We start from the raw sequence: 12820 nt of genomic DNA on the forward strand, positions 1-12820 counted from the left end.
GGACCGGTTTCTGGCATTACAGCCGTCTTCGGCCCGGCTTGCTTGAATCCTGATGGTGCAGTGAGCAAGGGACTCACATCTGAGCATACCCTTCCACACTTGTGGTGGCTAAAACGATTCAAAAAGGGGGGTGGTGATGGACAGAGTATCTGAATTAAGCAGAACACTCCTACCCAGTCAAAAGATCAGGGCTTCATACATCACCGTTTTTTAGCTCACTGCACCATCCCAGTTCAGAACCTGGCTAAATGCAAATTAGTCTGGCCCTGGCCCAGTGCATCATGGGAACAGGGCAGACCAAACTACCAAGCCAATTCTTTACTGGAAAGGAAACAAGCTTCCGGGGACCGGTTTCTGGCATTACAGCCGTCTTCGGACCGGCTTGCTTGAATCCTGATGGTGCAGTGAGCAAGGGACTCACATCTGAGCATACCCTTCCACACTTATGGTGGCTAAAACGATTCAAAAAGGGGGGTGGTGATGGACAGAGTATCTGAATTAAGCAGAACACTCCTACCCAGTCAAAAGATCAGGGCTTGATCCATCACCGTTTTTTAGCTCACTGCACCATCCCAGTTCAGAACCTGGCTACATGCAAATTAGTCTGTCCCCGGCCCAGTGCATCATGGGAACAGGGCAGACCAAACTACCAAGCCAATTCTTTACTGGAAAGGAAACAAGCTTCAGGGGACCGGTTTCTGGCATTACAGCCGTCTTCGGCCCGGCTTGCTTGAATCCTGATGGTGCAGTGAGCAAGGGACTCACATCTGAGCATACCCTGCCACACTTGTGGTGGCTAAAACGATTCAAAAAGGGGGGTGGTGATGGACAGAGTATCTGAATTAAGCAGAACACTCCTACCCAGTCAAAAGATCAGGGCTTGATCCATCACCGTTTTTTAGCTCACTGCACCATCCCAGTTCAGAACCTGGCTACATGCAAATTAGTCAGGCCCTGTCCCAGTGCATCATGGGAACAGGGCAGACCAAACTACCAAGCCAATTCTTTACTGGAAAGGAAACAAGCTTCCGGGGACCAGTTTCTGGCATTACAGCCGTCTTCAGCCCGGCTTGCTTGAATCCTGATGGTGCAGTGAGCAAGGGACTCACATCTGAGCATACCCTTCCACACTTGTGGTGGCTAAAACGATTCAAAAAGGGGGGTGGTGATGGACAGAGTATCTGAATTAAGCAGAACACTCCTACCCCGTCAAAAGATCAGGGCTTGATCCATCACCGTTTTTTAGCTCACTGCATGCTCACTGCACCATCCCAGTTCAGAACCTGGCTACATGCAAATTAGTCTGGCCCTAGCCCAGTGCATCATGGGAACAGGGCAGACCAAACTACCAAGCCAATTTTTTACTGGAAAGGAAACAAGCTTCCGGGGACCGGTTTCTGGCATTACAGCAGTCTTCGGCCCGGCTTGCTTGAATCCTGATGGTGCAGTGAGCAAGGGACTCACATCTGAGCATACCCTTCCACACTTGTGGTGGCTAAAACGATTCAAAAAGGGGGGTGGTGATGGACAGAGTATCTGAATTAAGCAGAACACTCCTACCCAGTCAAAAGATCACGGCTTGATCCATCACCGTTTTTTAGCTCACTGCACCATCCCAGTTCAGAACCTGGCTACATGCAAATTAGTCTGGCCCTGGCCCAGTGCATCATGGGAACAGGGCAGACCAAAGTACCAAGCCAATTCTTTACTGGAAAGGAAACAAGCTTCCGGGGACCGGTTTCTGGCATTACAGCCATCTTCGGCCCGGCTTGCTTGAATACTGATGGTGCAGTGAGCAAGGGACTCACATCTGAGCATACCCTTCCACACTTGTGGTGGCTAAAACGATTCAAAAAGGGGGGTGGTGATGGACAGAGTATCTGAATTAAGCAGAACACTCCTACCCAGTCAAAAGATCAGGGCTTGATCCATCACCGTTTTTTAGCTCACTGCACCATCCCAGTTCAGAACCTGGCTACATGCAAATTAGTCTGGCCCTGGCCCAGTGCATCATGGGAACAGGGCAGATCAAACTACCAAGCCAATTCTTTACTGGAAAGGAAACAAGCTTCCGGGGACCAGTTTCTGGCATTACAGCCGTCTTCGGCCCGGCTTGCTTGAATCCTGATGGTGCAGTGAGCAAGGAACTCACATCTGAGCATACCCTTCCACACTTGTGGTGGCTAAAACGATTCAAAAAGGGGGGTGGTGATGGACAGAGTATCCGAATTAAGCATAACACTCCTACCCAGTCAAAAGATCAGGGCTTGATCCATCACCATTTTTGGCTCACTGCACCATCCTAGTTCAGAACCTGGCTGCATGCAAATTAGTCTGGCCCTGGCCCAGTGCATCATGGGAACAGGGCAGACCAAACTACCAAGCCAATTCTTTACTGGAAAGGGAACAAGCTTCCGGGGACCGGTTTCTGGCATTTCAGCCGTCTTCGGCCCGGCTTGTTTGAATCCTGATGGTGCAGTGAGCAAGGGACTCACATCTGAGCATACCCTTCCACACTTGTGGTGGCTAAAACTATTCAAAAAGGGGGGTGGTGATGGACAGAGTATCTGAATTAAGCAGAACACTCCTACCCAGTCAAAAGATCAGGGCTTGATCCATCACCGTCAGTGTCAGTCTGCGTGTGTGTGACCTCTGATCCGGAAGCATCGCCACCACTCATCTCTGTCGTCTGTGGGTCAGTGCCCTCTGCCAAAGCTGAAATAGAGAGGAACGAGGTGTGAGTAAGTGCCACACTCTCGTACTGAAGGACAACAGATCTAGAATTCCATTACATACATAGTACATGTAGCACACATCCTGCACACATCCCACCCCTACCAGTCATCCTCACATCAAAGAACCGGTGTTGGCTGTCAAACATGTACATCACACGAACATAGCAAGTGCCTGTAGATCTGCACACATGTCATGCCATGGGACCACAGACCTCAACGGCATGTCCTGGAACCCTCAACTACTAAGCAAGTGGGCTGTCCACCTGGCGGACATGGATGCCAACGCTTACTCTGGTAATGGTACCAGCATGGTATTTCAGCTAAACATACGCACCAGTGAAGCCACTACTGTGTCTGAGCACCAATACATGCATTGCAGGCCCAAGTAACATACACATACATTCTGCTTACCGCTAGTTTGCTGTGGATCCCCACTCAGCCGGGCGGACAGGTCAGGATGCGTCACAGCAATGATACGGTGCATAAGAGGGGTCATGGTGCGGCGGGCCAGACGTGTAGATCTTGGAATCATCCCCAGTGTCATCTCCGCCACATTCTTGCTAAGCCTGGAAATGTCGTCCCAGCGCTTGTGGCAGTGTGTGTGTCGTCTATTGCACCCCCCACTGCCCGTACATCACGTGCTATGGTCCTCCACACGGCCTTGCGAAGGTGCAGCTTTACCTACCATGATGGGAGACAAGAGGGTAATGTAAGTGGACAGTATGACATGCACAAACATCATAGTAACACGTTTCTACATGCAGCCATGCTCAGCACTACACATGTGAAGGTCCCACAGCACACCGCCAGGCTTGCAGAAGACAGGAGCCACTGAACACCTTCATGGCCAACACCATGTACACCACTGTACTTACCACCTGTCCAGGTGCACCGTAGAGCCGTTGGTAGTGGCTGAGGCACATCGTCCACAAGGACATCCAGCTCTGCTGCGGTGAAGGGACGAGCCCGGGTCTCTCGCACTCCCTGCATGGCAAGGTCCTGGACTGTGGCACAGCAGCAGCAGCCGTTGGTCAGCTCAGCAGCAGCAGGTCGAGGTGATGGTCACAGGCAGCAGCCGTTGGTCAGCTCAGCAGCAGCAGGTCGAGGTGATGGTCACAGGCAGCAGCTGTTGGTCAGCTCAGCAGCAGCAATTCGAGGTGATGGTCACAGGCAGCAGCCGTTGGTCAGCTCAGCAGCAGCAGATCGAGGTGATGGTCACAGGCAGCACTGGATCAAAGCAGTGAATGTGTGCTTGTGAAAGTCACACATATATAGGGCCCAGAGCCCATGTCAGTGGCACACGTCGTCAGCTATTGGTTTCCCCTTGATGCCTCATTCGAAAAGGGCCAATGGCAGGCACTGGTGTGGTTGTGCACTGTTTCAGCCATTGTCAATGGCGCATGCGTGCCCCGCGGTACCTCTTCCCATTGGCTGCCTGTGCACGTGCCGTCACGGACACACATCGGCAACCGCAAGTGCGCACTTCCGCGACGGTTGCATCTTTTGCAACAATGTTCAATCAGTGGCGCCAACATGGCGGTGAACGCCTTCCGTGGGGGTGGTGCAGGCCAACACATACTTGTGATTATGGAAATCAAAATGGCAGTTCATGACCCCCCTTACAGTCACATTGCATCATCCACCGTAGACCGACCGTCCCAGCCCAGTCACCCACCGCCGGGCCAGGCCGGTCAACCACCGCCGTCCCAGCCCGGTCACCCACCGCCGGGCCAGGCTGGTCACCCACCGCCGGGTGTTGACTGGCCTGGCCCGGCGGTGGGTGACCGGCCTGGCCCGGTGGTTGGTGACCGGACTGGGACGGCGGTGGGTGACCGGCCTGGCCCAGCGGTGGGTGACCGGGCTGGGACGGCGGTTGGAGACCGGCCTGACCCGGCAGTGGGTAACTGGGCTGGGACGGTGGTGGTTGACCGGCCTGGCCCGGCAGTGGGTGACCGGGCTGGGACGGCGGTGGGTTACCGGCCTGGCCCGGCGGTGGGTGACCGGCCTGGCCCGGCGGTGGGTGACCGGGCTGGGACTGCCGTCCACTCTCCCTGCTTGGCTGGGATGTAGATGGGCCTGCATCGTGCGATGGGTCAGGCAGGGTGGCACAGGCAGGAGTGGTGGTACAAGTGGTGGTGCAGGTGGTGGGGGTGGTAGTTGCACAGGTCACTATGGCAGGTGTTGGTGGGGTGACACAGGCCAAGGTTGTGGTGGCAGGGATGTCCTGTGAGCCAGATGGCCCTGGGAGTCGGCCTGGGCCCCCTTCGTCCTCCGCACCGGAGCTGACAGTGAGATCGTCCCCAGAGAGTCTGTGCTGTGAGTGTGGCGACTGTTGCAGGCGGTTGCTGGTTTCGCCAGTCAGGTTGCAATCACCTGAGGGACAAGATTTTAATGATCAATGCAGTGGACATGACATGTTTTAATCTTTCCAACATTACATATCACTGACCTCTCTACACACCCCACCCACCTCCCAACACACCCCACCCACCTCCCAACACACCCCACCCACCTCCCAACACACCACACCACCCTCCCTGTGGACATGGGGGCCTGTTGGGAATCATAGTGCTGGTCTCTCACACACCCCACCCACCTCCCAACACACCCCACCCACCTCCCAACACACACCACCCACCTCCCAACACACACCACCAACCTCCCTGTGGACATTGGGGCCTGTTGGGAGTTGTAGTGCTGGTCTCTCACACACCCCACCCACCTCCCAACACACCCCACCCACCTCCCAACACACACCACCCACCTCCCAACACACACCACCCACCTCCCAACACACACTACCCACCTCCAAACACACACCACCCACCTCCCAAAACACCCCACCCACCTCCCACCACACACTACCACCCTCCCTGTGGACATGGGGGCCTGTTGGGAGTCGTAGTGCTGGTCTCTCACACACCCCACCCACCTCCCAACACACACCACCACCTCCCAACACACACCACCCACCTCCCAACACACCGCACCCACCTCCCAACACACACCACCAACCTCCCAACACACCCCACCCACCTCCCAACACACACCACCACCCTCCCTGTGGACATGGGGGCCTGTGGGGAGTTGTAGTGCTGGTCTCTCACACACCCCACCCACCTCCCAACACACCCCACCCACCTCCCAACACACACCACCCACCTCCCTACACACACCACCCACCTCCCAACACACACTACCCACCTCCCAACACACACCACCCACCTCCCAAAACACCCCACCCACCTCCCAACACACACCACCACCCTTCCTGTGGACATGGGGGCCTGTTGGGAGTCGTAGTGCTGGTCTCTCACACACCCCACCCACCTCCCAACGCACCCCACCCACTTCCCAACACACACCACCCACCTCCCAACACACACCACCCACCTCCCAACACACCCCACCCACCTCCCAACACACACCACCCACCTCCCAACACACCCCGCTCACCTCCCAACTCACGCCACCACCCTCCCTGTGGACATGGGGGCCTGTTTGGAGTCATAGTGCTGGTCTCTCACACACCCCACCCACCTCCCAACACACCCCACCCACCTCCCAACACACACCAACCACCTCCCAACACACACCACCCACCTCCCAACACATACTACCCACCTCCCAACACACACCACCCACCTCCCAACACACCCCACCCACCTCCCAACACATACCACCACCCTCCCTGTGGACATGGGGGCCTGTTGGGAGTCGTAGTGCTGGTCTCTCACACACCGCACCCACCTCCCAACACACTCCACCCACCTTCCAACACACACCACCCACCTCCCAAACACACCACCACCCTCCCTGTGGACATGGGGGCCTGTTGGGAGTCGTTCAGATTTTGGTGATCATGTGGCCCACATGCATGGTTTGGGGCCTGGGGGATGTGTCCTCTCAGTTGTGTGAGGCAGACCATGTCGGTGTGATAGTGGTGCTTGGTTTGTACTTACCAGCCTCTTCTCCCTCGTCGATTCCTTCAAGGCTCTCTGGGTGCAGTATGCTCAGCACCTTTTCCTCCCAATCTGCATAGGGTATGGGCTCCGGGGGTGTGTTGCCGCCAGTATGGTGTGCCCGCAGGTGATTTTTTGCACGGATGCCTTTGACCCTTGTTTTGAGGTCGTGCCACTGCCTCTGGATGTCGTGCTTTGTTCGTGGCACGGTCCCTGACGCATTCACCCGACTGACTATCCTGTCCCACATGTGGTTTTTGGTTGCCACGGTGGGGACTAGTGTGCCAAATAGGTGGGGTTCGACACGGATGATTTCATCCACCAGGACCTTCAACTCTGTGTCAGTGAATTTAGGATTTTTCTTTGGTGCCATGGTGTGTGATGTGCAAGGTGTGGGTGGAGTGGGTTGGGATGTGCAGGTGTCTGGTGTGTAGGAATCGTGTGGTGGGTGTTTGTGTGGTGGGTGTGTTTGTGTGCAGGTTGTATGTGTGGACTTTAGTGTCTGCTGTTAGTTGTATTGAGCCTCTTGCTTGTAGCTATGCTGTGGTGCAAAGGATTGTGGTAGTGGGTGGGAATCTTTTTATACTTGGTGTCGTGGTAGTGTCCCAATGGTTGTTGCCAGTCAGGTGCTAGGTGGGTGTGTTGACTTGTGTGGATTTTTAGGTGCTTGGGGGGGGTGTAATTGTGGCTTGTGATTGGTGTGGGTGTTTCAGGTGGGTGGGTGTCCTGTGTAGTGTTTTTTGTATTTACTTCCGTCAGCCATTTGGAAATTGGTTTGACGGTAGGGATGGTGTTCGTGTTGTCCTTCCGCTGGGATGCAGGGTTTATCGTTGCATTGTTTCCGCAGCGGTGGTGGATGGAGGTGAGTTCCGTGGGACTGGCGGCGTTATCCTAATCGCGGGCACGGAGCCTCCGCAGGTATTGCGGTAGCTGTGCCTGTTCCCGCGGTCAAGTTCGTCCGCGGCGGACGGTGTTTCTTAGGTTCCGTCCGCTTGCGGCGGTCTCAGGTGTACTCCGTCCTCCGCGGACGGAGTTTCATAACATTATTATCCAAATCGCAACGGCGGTTTATCCGCGGAGCGGTCGGGGGTATCTTGGCCGCGTCCTTGGCGGACGGAACCCGTTTCCGTCCGCCATCCTAATAGACCCCTAAGTCTGAAATAAAAATCTTCACCGCAGCTCTGACCCAATGCTATCCAACGACAATGCTCTCTCCTAGGACACTCCTGCACCCTTGCTGTGCTGAACTTTAACTTTTCGGAAAATGTTTCACAGAAAATATTTTAAGTCTGAATGTAATTGCTGACAGGGCCCAATCCACCTCTTGACTCCAAAGCATGCTTCATCGCGATCAGCCATATTTTTCAACTTTGACCTAGCCTTGCGCAACTATATGTTTGCAGTTGGTGATTTGATCATTTAGGTGCTGTTTTTACTAAAAACTTACAAAAGTCATAACTCTGGTTCCACTGATCAGATTTGTATAATCTTTGTGGCAAATAATGAATTTAATTGTAATCTATGGGGCCGATTATGATGGCGGATGGACTCCTCGTGGTGGTGACCGGACCATCTGCAAAACATGAGGTGGTCCCTCACACCCAATTGGGATGGGTCCGCCACCTTGGCGGTTGCATTTGGCATTTTAAGATTGCAGCGGGTGTTGCTGACTGTAGCACTTGCCTCGATGTTCAAAATGCATGTTGTGCATTTCACTGCACTACATGGCAGGTACCACAAGGTGCCTGGCACTTGGAGCAGTGAAATGTAGGGGGTACCCCCCAGTGCACCCACACCTCCCCCCAACACAAGGGGGGCCTGCAACGGTGATTTTGCTGCCATGGAATGGCAGGATGAAGTCAGCATCCTAATTTGGAGGACGGTGCCTGCTAGGCACCGCCAACATTTTTGCCTATCTGGACCGTCTGACAGGCAGCGTGACGATTGCCTGTGGCGGTTCCATTGCAGACGGTAATTGCATACGCCATGGTTGAAGTCAGGTTCCCCCCGCCACCATAATGTGGCGGGGGAAAATCATAGCCCTATGGCCCTATGGCCCTATGGCCCTATGGCGGAAGGCCCACCACCCCATGGGTATTGGTCCTTCCGCCATCGCAATGAGCCCCTATTGGTGTTATGTATTTCTTGTATTTCATTTTTACTTTATTACAGTTTGTGTGCTGCATAAATATTTAACACATTGCCTCTAAGTTAATCCTGACTGCTTTTTCTGAAAAGCTAATCAGTGGTACGCACAGGTTAATTTAGTGCCCTTTTGTGATTCACCCTTAAATGGATTGCGGCTGTTGCTTAAGTAGGGCTCACATCAATGTCAACCAACAACACAATTTCTCACGCCCACTAACCAGTACAGTTGTGGGCTGATTTCCTATTTTGTTTTGTGGAAAGGTATTTGCATATGTTTAATGCAACAAAGGCCACCTGAACCATTACCACATTCATTATTCCTCTCATATTCTTGTGTCTCCACTGGATGTAAAAAACATGCGCAATGCCAATCAAATATTAAGCAATATCCAGGTCTTTCACAGAATTTTTTTTCGCTGATATAGAAGAGTCCTTCAAAGGCTACCATGCACACTACAGAGAGGGTAATCTAAATGTACATTGCAAACACCAGTGCCTGCAAGAGAAAGGTATCATATGTATATGCTAGGTCAAATCTATCCATGGAACATATGTATGTATGCATTTATATAGTATTTTTACAGCATTGACGTATCCAAAATGTAGTGAAATGCTGAACATGGTCAAAGACAACCTTCAAACCAGCAATATGGGTTATGGATCATTAATTTACTGTGTTGTAATCTTCTTTAAAGAGGTGAGTCTTATGTCATACTCTTTTACATGCATCCTGAACCTCGTTTTTGCCCGAATTGCTCTCTAACTCTCTGGGTAATGATGGATATGTTCTGCTCATTCCATCTCTAATAGGAACATGGGCACACCCAGAATCCTTTGCAGCACACCAGGAGAACATTGCCATCTTCCCTGGGGTTCTGCAGAAAAAAAGCAATGAGGTGGTGGTCAAACGTGTGAGGCAGTGTGTGGTCCTCACAATGTAAGGGCTCAAGTAAGTTGTGCTATGTGGTCACAAATTATAGTTACCTTAGGATACAAGTTATAGTAACTTGAGATAATGATAACTATAACTGTTGAATTTCTATGGTTTGGTTTTTGTTATTTGGTATGCCTTACACCTGTTGCATGAGAAATAAAGAATTGACAACAAGATACCTGTTCGAGTCTGCGACTCATTTGAGTTCACAAGATTAAACAAATGGACTAATATGGAACAGCAAGGTCCTGCCTTATGATTATTACAGTGAGTTATAGTTAGTGTTGTCTGTTTAGCAAGCTGAAAAGAGTGTGTAACAAGGTACACCACTTATAAAAATAAGAAGGCGGTGGATAAAGTGGAAATGAAAGTTATAACTATAACTTTAGACATTTTTATGTTTGTGTAGTTTTAACCTGTTTTTATAGGGAAACCAAGATTCCCTGACTATAACTAATCTGTAACCTTTGTTTTTTTCCATTAAACTTCAATGTTTTTTAAAGTGTTTTAATAAAAATGTGTTTCAAATCATAGTCTGTGTTGCAAGGTGAGAGTTGTTTATTCTGTGGATCCTCACTCAGTACGAGATTATTTAATGTTTATGTGACTTAGCTAGTGGCCCTGATTCAAAAACTTTGGCTTGACTCTGATGTCATACACAGACTACACACAAATAGTTGTGTCGCCTTTCACTAATGAGCCATCTACTTCATTACGCTTTCCATGACTGTATGCAGGAGGTACATTCATGGTTGAGAAAACATTGCTAAAAGCTTAATTCAGAAAAATGTGGGTAATATTGCTTGGTAGCCTTTTGCCAGCATGGGGCTCCCCCTGGTGCCCTGAAGAATTAGGTGCAAAGCTAGGAATTTAGCTGACATAAATAAAGAAAAATCATCCTTTTCTACCAACTAACACTAGAAGGACCGTTTTCATATGCATTAGTGTTATCGAAGCTGGATTATTGCAATAGTCTATATATGAATATCCAAGCTCAATAACTAAACAAACTGCTGATTGTTCAAACTGCAGCTGCCAAATTATTACTAGGTTTATGCAAATTCAAAATGCAGCTGCAAGATTATTACTAGGTTTACCCAAATTCCAATCTGTCTCAAAAGAAATTCATAAACTACACTGGTTCCCAGTAAGAAACATTATCAAATTCTCGGCTCTATGCATTACCTATAAAGCCTAGAATAATTCTGACCCTGACTTCCTTAGTCATCTTTTTAAATGGTACCAGCCACCCGACTCTTGCACTCTGCTGGGGCAAAACCAATTGTTACACACAGATTCCAAAAATCGAATTGGGGTGGGAAGAAGTCTGCTCACCGAAACAGCTAAGCTGTGCAACACTCTCCCCCTCATATTAGATCCCTGCCCTCACTGTTCTCCATCATGAAGGAGCTTAAAACGTGGGTGTTTTATAACTAATATCTTCATCCAGTCATTTTTCTTCCTAGTCTCAAGGCCAAAGCACCTCAGGGTATACAAGTGTTCACTAAAGTTTATTAACATAACAAAGAGTGGAGTTGCATACAGTGCAGTAGAGTGTTGCACAGTGGAGTGGTGCAGAGTGGAGTATAGTACAGTGGCATAGAGTAGGATAAAGTGTAGTAGAGTGGAGTATAGTGGAGTGGAGTACAATGAAGTAGAGTAGGGTAGAGTAGAGTGTCATAGAGTGTAGTAATATGTCGTAAACTATAGTGGCATGGAGTGTAGTAGAGTGGAGTGGCACAGTATACAGCTGAGTAAAGTGTCGTGCATTGGAGTACCATGTTGTTCAGTAGAGCGCAGTGGAGTGTCATACTCTATTGGAAAGTAATGTACACTAATATAGAGCAAAGTGGCATATGGTCTAGTTGATTTTTGTAGGGTGAAGTGGTGTATAGTAGAGTGTTGTAGAGTGGTACAGTGGATTGGCATACAGAGTTACAGAATATAATGTCATCGAGTGGCATGGAGTGTTGTAGAGTGCAGTAGAGGATCATAGAGGAGTACTGTGTCAGAATAGAATAAAGTGGAATACAGTGCCATATGAAGAATTGCGTACAGTGTCATATAGTTAACTAGAGTATCATGGAACAGAATGTTGTACAGTGGCATACAGGGTGCTAAAGTGTCGTACAGTGAAGAGGTAGAGATAGGAGCAAAGTGTCTGAGAATGGCGCACAGTGTAGTAGAGTGTAGTACAGTGGAGTCACATAGATTAAGGCAGTGTGTGAAACAGAGTGAGTTAAATTCTCATACAGTGGAGTAGAGTAAAGTGGAGTGGTGTAACAATGCGGAGTAAAGTATGATAGAGGTTATTAATGTGTTGTGGAGCATAGTGGCATTCTGTGGAGTATACTGGCATAGTGTAGGTAGTAAACTGTTATAAATTGGAGAGGGTGCTTGTACAGTAGACTGCAGAGGTGGGTCGCATAGACAATTGTTGTATAGTGGAACAGAGTGTTTTATCCATTGGAGTGTATGTGCCTAGAATGGACTATAGAATTGGACATTGGAGAGTACAGGGATAGAGTGCCATGAAGTGTGGTAGACTTTTAAAGCATGGCGTTGTAGAGAGTGGAGGAGAATGTCATACGAATGAGTGGGTTACCATAAAGTAAAATAGCATACATTGGAATAGCGTACAGTGTATTGTAGAAGAGTGGAGTGGCACAGAGTGGGAAAGCATAGAGTTGAGTGGTGTAGAGTGGAGTGGTGTAGAGTGGAGTAGGGTACAGTAGATTAGCATAGATTGGAGCGGCATCCATTGAAGTAGCATAGCGTAGAACCGAGGAAGCTGTTATTAATTGTAATGGTGTCTCATACAGTAGAGTGGAGGGCTGTGTTGTACAGTGTTTGAAACTGCCAGTGGAGTAGAGTGTTGTACAATAGAGTGTACAGACAGATAATCAAGTGAAATTTTGGACAGCGGAGTGTATGAGGATAGAGTCTAGTAGAGTGGCATGGAGTGTAGTAGAGCTTTTTTAGAGTGGAGTTATATAGAATAGCGGAGAGTATACTGAAGTGGCGCAGAATGGAGTATCATA

Source organism: Lissotriton helveticus, chromosome 6 (assembly GCF_964261635.1).
Source record: "Lissotriton helveticus chromosome 6, aLisHel1.1, whole genome shotgun sequence".
In the NCBI taxonomy this organism is placed as follows: Eukaryota; Metazoa; Chordata; class Amphibia; order Caudata; family Salamandridae; genus Lissotriton; species Lissotriton helveticus.